Source organism: Neomonachus schauinslandi, chromosome 8 (assembly GCF_002201575.2).
Source record: "Neomonachus schauinslandi chromosome 8, ASM220157v2, whole genome shotgun sequence".
Lineage (NCBI taxonomy): Eukaryota > Metazoa > Chordata > Mammalia > Carnivora > Phocidae > Neomonachus > Neomonachus schauinslandi.
Window position 1 is genome coordinate 41111472 of NC_058410.1, and position 6707 is coordinate 41118178.

Consider the following 6707-nt stretch of genomic DNA (forward strand, 5'->3'; position numbering starts at 1 on the left):
GAAGGTGCCTTTGCTGTACTCTACATTAAAATATATAATTTTAATAGTTTAAAAATTCTGTAACTGGCACTATAATAGAAGGAAATTAGTGTAATGTACTAAAAGACCCACAAGTAACCGAGTATATATAAGCATCTCATATACGGTAGAGGTGCCATTTCAAATCATTATGAAAGGAAAGTCTCTTTGGTAAGGGAGCTAGCCAACCACTTGAGAAAAAAAGATCCTTACCTCATGCCATGTAGTAAAATAAATTACAAATGTATCAAAATTTAAATACAAAAAATTGAAATCCTAAAATACTACAAGAAATATAATGGCTATGTGATTTTTAGGTGAGAAGTAGTACTTTAAATCATAAGTAATATATTTATGAAAATTACCTATACTTTCTAAAACAAACACAAATTTAGTGAGAAGAGTAGCACTGTTTTACATTTTTGCAAATCTCTTTAATGTCTGGCTTAATAGAAAACATCTGGATTCTCATATCTGCCTCTGCATTCATCTGTGGTGATATCATATGTCATGCTGCTTCTGGAAAACTCCACTGTAAACTTGTGAAAGAATAAAAGTGAAAAGGCAGATATATCTTAGTATTATTATGAAAATAGTTTTGACCTTTTAGTCCTCTGGAAGTGGTCTTTGGGACACTGAAGGGACTCTGAATCATACTTTGAGAACAACTGTTATAGGGTAATGTTAATTTTTAAATTGATTATATTTCTAAGGGACAATTTCATTTGCATTGTTATGGAAAAGATTCCTCAGCATTACCTGTAGTCTCCTGTAAGTTATCAGTTTCCTACCCCTATGGAGTTGCAAAATAGCCTAGGCAATCAAAGACATACACTCTTAAAGAACTGGGGACAATCCTCTAAAAGGTCTAAAAGGATACCTATAATCTTATATTTCTTCTGCTCATTTCCCAATCTATCCTCCCCCTGAACACCTTGCATCACTAGCCTCTGCTACATTAAACATGCTTATATGCAAAATTCATAATTTAAGGAAACTTCCAGATGGTAATAAAATGAGAAGGAAAAGAAGATTGAACTGCTTCCAATGTAGTTAATGCGGTTACTCCTTCATACTCCCACATTTAGATGCTTACAAAACTCCTTCTTTCCCAATCCTTTTTTTTTTTTAGAGGAAATTCTTCTTCATCTTCCTATCTCAGTCCTTTACCCCTTGTTTGGTCGATCTTACCACTTTCCTCAGCAGACAGAGATTTCTCTTTTTGGTCTCTTTTATGTCCAGCAACTTAAATGGCATCTCTGACTTTGGTCACATGTTTGAGAATCTCTTTTGTTCAGGAAGTTGAGATGCACTCTCATTTTATGATTAAAAGTAAATATGATTGTTCTAATTCAGTTTCAGTACATACTTCAGCAGAAAAGATGGCTTCTTTTCACACTTGATCATTTAGTAGGTAAAGCTCATCAAGGTGAGCGCTAAGATTATAAAACCAAAACTGAAACCCAAAATACATGCATGCATACATAGTGTGTGTGTGAAAAATGAAAGGCTACTTTTAATCTTTTATCTTTACTTTGGCTTGTTCTTTTTAGAACTTTAGGCTCATCATAAAGATTTTAAGAGGCATCTGACCCTTTCATGCCCCAACTGAGTGTTCTATCCTTCCAAAGACATCATTCTAAATACGAGTGGCTTCCCCTCCTAAGAAGTAGCAGCTCCAATTAAATTCTTTATGATTTCCCCTTCTGAAAGTATGTGCTTGAAAAGGGAGAACACGTAGTTGGGAAAGCTCCCGTTTAGATATAATACATGCACAAAACTTATACCAACAATGTGGACATGAGTAAGATTGAGCAGTCCAGACATTTGAAAATTTACCAACATTGCACTACCTTATTTAATGGTTTTTATTATGGTAGGGAGGACAAGTCAGTGCCTATTCTCACTACCAATAATCCTAAGAAGTTATTAATCCTAAATCTTAAGATTATAGGAACTCATTCTTCCATCATATTCTCAGTATAAAACTAGAGGCATAAGGATGTCCAAGTGTGATTCTAGAGAGAAGAAATGAGCTAATTTTGACCACAAGAAGCAGACTTTAGTGAGTTGTACCATAAAATCCCTTTTCCTCCTCCTTTTCCTTCTTTTTTTCTTTCGTGAATAGTGGAAGAAATGGCAGCTATATGAAGCTTTTAGTCTGAATAAGAATTGGCAAGTTCTGACCCATGGATCAAATCTGACCCTCTGCCTGTTTTTGTACAGCCTATGAGCCAAGAATATTTTTAATGTTTTTAAATGGTTGAGATTAACTGAAAAGAATGGTATTTCATGACACATGAAATTCAAAAGTCAGTATTCAGAAATAAAGTAATATTGGAACACAGGCACATTTATTGGTTTATGTTCCATATATTGTTGCTTTCATGCTATATTGACAAAGTTAAATAGTTACAACAGAGACCTTATATGACACTCTCATCGCTTCACATTCTTGCTCAGTGCACTGCAAATCACAGTGATGTAATTATAACTCAATAGCATTTCAAATGTCTTATATATTACTGTACCACAAGATGATTTTTATAAATTACCAGTTTGTGTCTATCATGTCAAAACAAGAGAAAAAGAGAAAATTGGACTTTGAAAGTTATGCTTTTAAGGTACAGTGGAGTATGGTTTATTATTGCATTAGATATTGAATGGTGGTGTTTATTATGGAGTGACACTATAGATAAACTAAATGAGTGTACATCATTACCAGACTAAACATTCTAGACAATATTTCCAACTCAAAGAAAAGCAATGATCATAAAAATTGGAATATTTAATGTGGAATATTTTATCAGAGCAAAATTTTTCTTCACAAAAATAAGAAATGAAAAATAAGACTGCAACAAAAGTAAGTATTCAAATTGCTCACTTGTTAGCCAAGTAAGGGAAGACATTTACAAATGGTGAATTAATTAGATCATATTTGATTGTGGCAGTGCAGGAAATATAGCTAGAGAAAATAAATCTGTTTAAGCCTTTTGGTGAGAATATCCTTCAAAGAGTTGAAGATATCTAAGAGGTAACCTCAATGGTCAGTTAAAAAACAAAAGAAATGACTTTTAGTGGTTTTCCTTGGTTCCTGGTGAATTAACAGATATCACCAATGCTCAGTTGTTATTCATTTGAGGAATCAATGCTGAGTCTATCATGACTGAAGAATTAGGGTCTGTGAACAACCTGTGTGGGATATTATAGGAGAGAATATTTTCTTTCCAAGTTGAGAAGTCACTCATTCAGTACAATCTGCAGTGGAATCTGCTACGATACATTCCACTTAATGGTGAAAATAAATATGTGCTGAGCAGGAAATGGCTTCGTTGGACAAATTCACTAAGCTTGTGAAATTTCTCAAACAAGAACTGCCCTCGATCAGTATTTTTAATATTAAATAGCTTTGGAAGTTAGCTTTTGTTGTGGCCTTAATAATGTCTCCTAATCAATTAAATCTAAAATTTCAAGGCAATAAAGAGTGTGTATGTGAAACCTACTGCAATGAAGTCATTTTGACAACTAATATTTTCTTGAATCACAAATAATTTTAAGCTGCTTATACACATCATGTGCTGGAAAAAGTTAAAACAACAGTCAAGATTTCTCTCTCCATGCAAATTTGCAGCATGTGTATTTTCTGAGCTCAAACTACAGCTCCAGCAGCATAATTCAGACCTCGATGCAAGTGGAAAGGAAATTTTATTATTTCAAAATACATTTAACTGTGCAATTGAAAAGCTTTCACCTACTCTTCAGTTGGAAGCGATTAATCTGCAATGTAATGACATACTAAAAGGCAAACATCAAAAGAAGAATCTAATAGAATTTTGTTAATGTATTTCAAGTTTTAAATATGATTAAGATCATATGCTGGTGGACTGATAACAGGATTTGGCAGCATTATCCCTATGAAAATACATTCTGAAAGATGAAATACATAAAATCTCACTACAGATACCATTAACAGATGAATATTTGCATTGATTTTGATGATAGGGAACACTAACTAAAATTTAACATTTAACTAAAATGTCACATCCTTCCCCCCAAAACAAAATTCCGTTCTTTTCATTTGCAGTCCTGTATTACAAAATACTATTTTGTAGTTCTCAAAATAATTTGTCTACTCTAGTATGCAATCATTACTACTACTACTACTACTACTATTATATTTACATTTCATTGATATAGAAGTATAGAAATTTTTTTATCTTATTATATAAGTACCTACACAATGTCCCTAATATTTTCTCTTGGCCCACAAATTTTAAAACATTTATTATCTGGACCCTTACAGAAAATGTTTGCTGACCTCTGATCTAACTGAAGTAAATTTAAATTCTGGTTCTACTAGCAGAATGCAGGAGGCCTGACGATGAAGAAGTTGCTGGAAACCACAGATCACTGAGGTTGGGATGGTCACAGTCTTGAGGACTACAAGGAGAGAGATTGCTTCAAAGGTCATAGCTGAGATTTTCTTCTCCCAAAAGAGAGCAGAGACTAGCATAAGGATGGATTCTCCTAGAGTCAGAATTAGCCAGGGATTTTTGAGAATCTTTGGCCACCAAAGTTAGAATATTTAGACTTGCACAAATAAAGAAATGTAGCATTATTTCACTTCCCCAAACTGCTAACACCAGACACTGATTATATACATATAGAAAAAATTCTGAAGGGTTCTCATCAACATGTTAATATAGATTCTATCTGGGTCATGGGGTTATAGGTTATCCTACTTCTTTTTCTCTTATCTGATCTCCCCCCCCCGATTTTTCTTTTTCTTTTTTTTTTTGAAAGATTTTATTTATTTATTTGACAGAGAGGTGGAGAAAGAGCACAAGTAGACAGAGCAGCAGCAGAGGGAGAGGGAGAAGCAGGCTCTCTCGGCTGAGCAGGGAGCCCAACGCGGGGCTCGATCCCAGGACCCTGGGATCATGACCTGAGCCGAAGGCAGATGCTTAACACACTGAGCCACCCAGGCGCCCCTCCCCCTGATTTTTCAACAGTAGACATTTTGGTATTTTACTTTTTTACTTGTCTCTTATCTTTTTTTCCTGGATATTTCAATAGTAACTATATTTTATTTGTTTAAAAATTTATACTTTTAAACATTATTTCATTTTAAATATATATTTTTTATTTATTAATGTTCCAAAGTCATCCTGGGAGAAGACAAATATTTACTATGTATTTTCAGATCACTTAGAAGAAAAAAATGTTGTAGTTGAAAGAAAGGAGGATGACTAGGCTCGCCATCTTGTGTTCTCTGCAAACATATTCTTTCATTTTATTTCTTCAAGAAAAAAAGATTTTAAAATATTAAAGTAATGCCCACTTAAAAAGTAGGAAATAATGTTCTTAGGTAACCAAATATACCTGTGTCATCAGCAAAAACAGAAGGCATTATTATTGTTAAAAGAAATACGAGATTGCTTTATCAAGAAAAAAAACAAGTAAGCATACGTAAGACAGTCTAAAAAAAAGGAATTAACAGGTTTCTTGTCGTGACATGAAGAAAATTTTCTTATAGAATGGAAATTTGCTTTTGTATACATTGGTAAAAATTGTCTTATATTTTGAAAATCTAATCCATTTACATTATCTCAGCTTGTTCACATCCTTAAAAGTTGTGAATTCCTCTGAGATTATGATTTCATGATGTGCCAAATGCCTCACATGTTAACACAGTCATATATATGTAACTATGAGCCTGAGAAAGCATCAGGTTCTGAAAGAAATCAGTGGTCCTAGAGCCAAGGAAATCATACTGTCATGCTCCAGGATATTGAGACACTATTATTTTTCCTTCCAATGACTTTCTGTTTGTTTCCATAGAGTTATATATTTATAGGGAAACTGTATGTTTGCTCTAAACAGATGTTTGTGTTTGTTTACTCTGTTGACATAGAGAACACTTAGACATTTTGGATAATTTCAATGTTAAGAGATGACATTGACCAACGTATCATTAAAGCATACAGTAGGTGCTTAATCAAGAGCATGTATAAGATCACAAATTTACTTTTTCTGAAACTAAAGTCCATTCTTCCAGCTTTATTAGCTTCCCGCATTTTCAGAAAGAAATAAAAAAGATCTAGAGAAAATCAGAACAAAGACTATTAAAATAGTTTTTCACTTCATTTCCCCACATCTTAGAAAAGACTTAAGACTTTATCAGACCAGTGTGAAAAGATTATGTACTGTCTGAACATAACCAGGCCAGGAAAATAACCACTTTCTGCTTAGCACTTGTTTGCAACTTCATAATCAAAAAGATGGTATTTACCATTCCTAAGTTCTTCCAAGATATGGAGGATAAAGGAAAACTTTTATAATAATCTCTTTAGAATAGATTTTCATGTGAAGGAAGGAGAGAATCACCACTGTTTTCTCTTTGTCAGCATACCTCTGGGACGCACATTAGGATTAAGTCTGCTCTAATCACCAGTTGTTAGCCCACAAAGGTGGGCTTTGAACTAATGAGTTCAAACATGGAGTTTGCTCATGTATGAAAAAAGAAAAAACAAGATCAAGTCAAAGCTAGTCTTTATCACCTGTCTGGCAATCAGTCGTGGGCCTTCTGTGCAAAGCTGCTTGTTTTACATACAAAATATCTGCCTTGATGTATTTTATAGAAATGCAAGATGTACATTGAAAACAGCCTGGTTTCATAACTCTTAAAA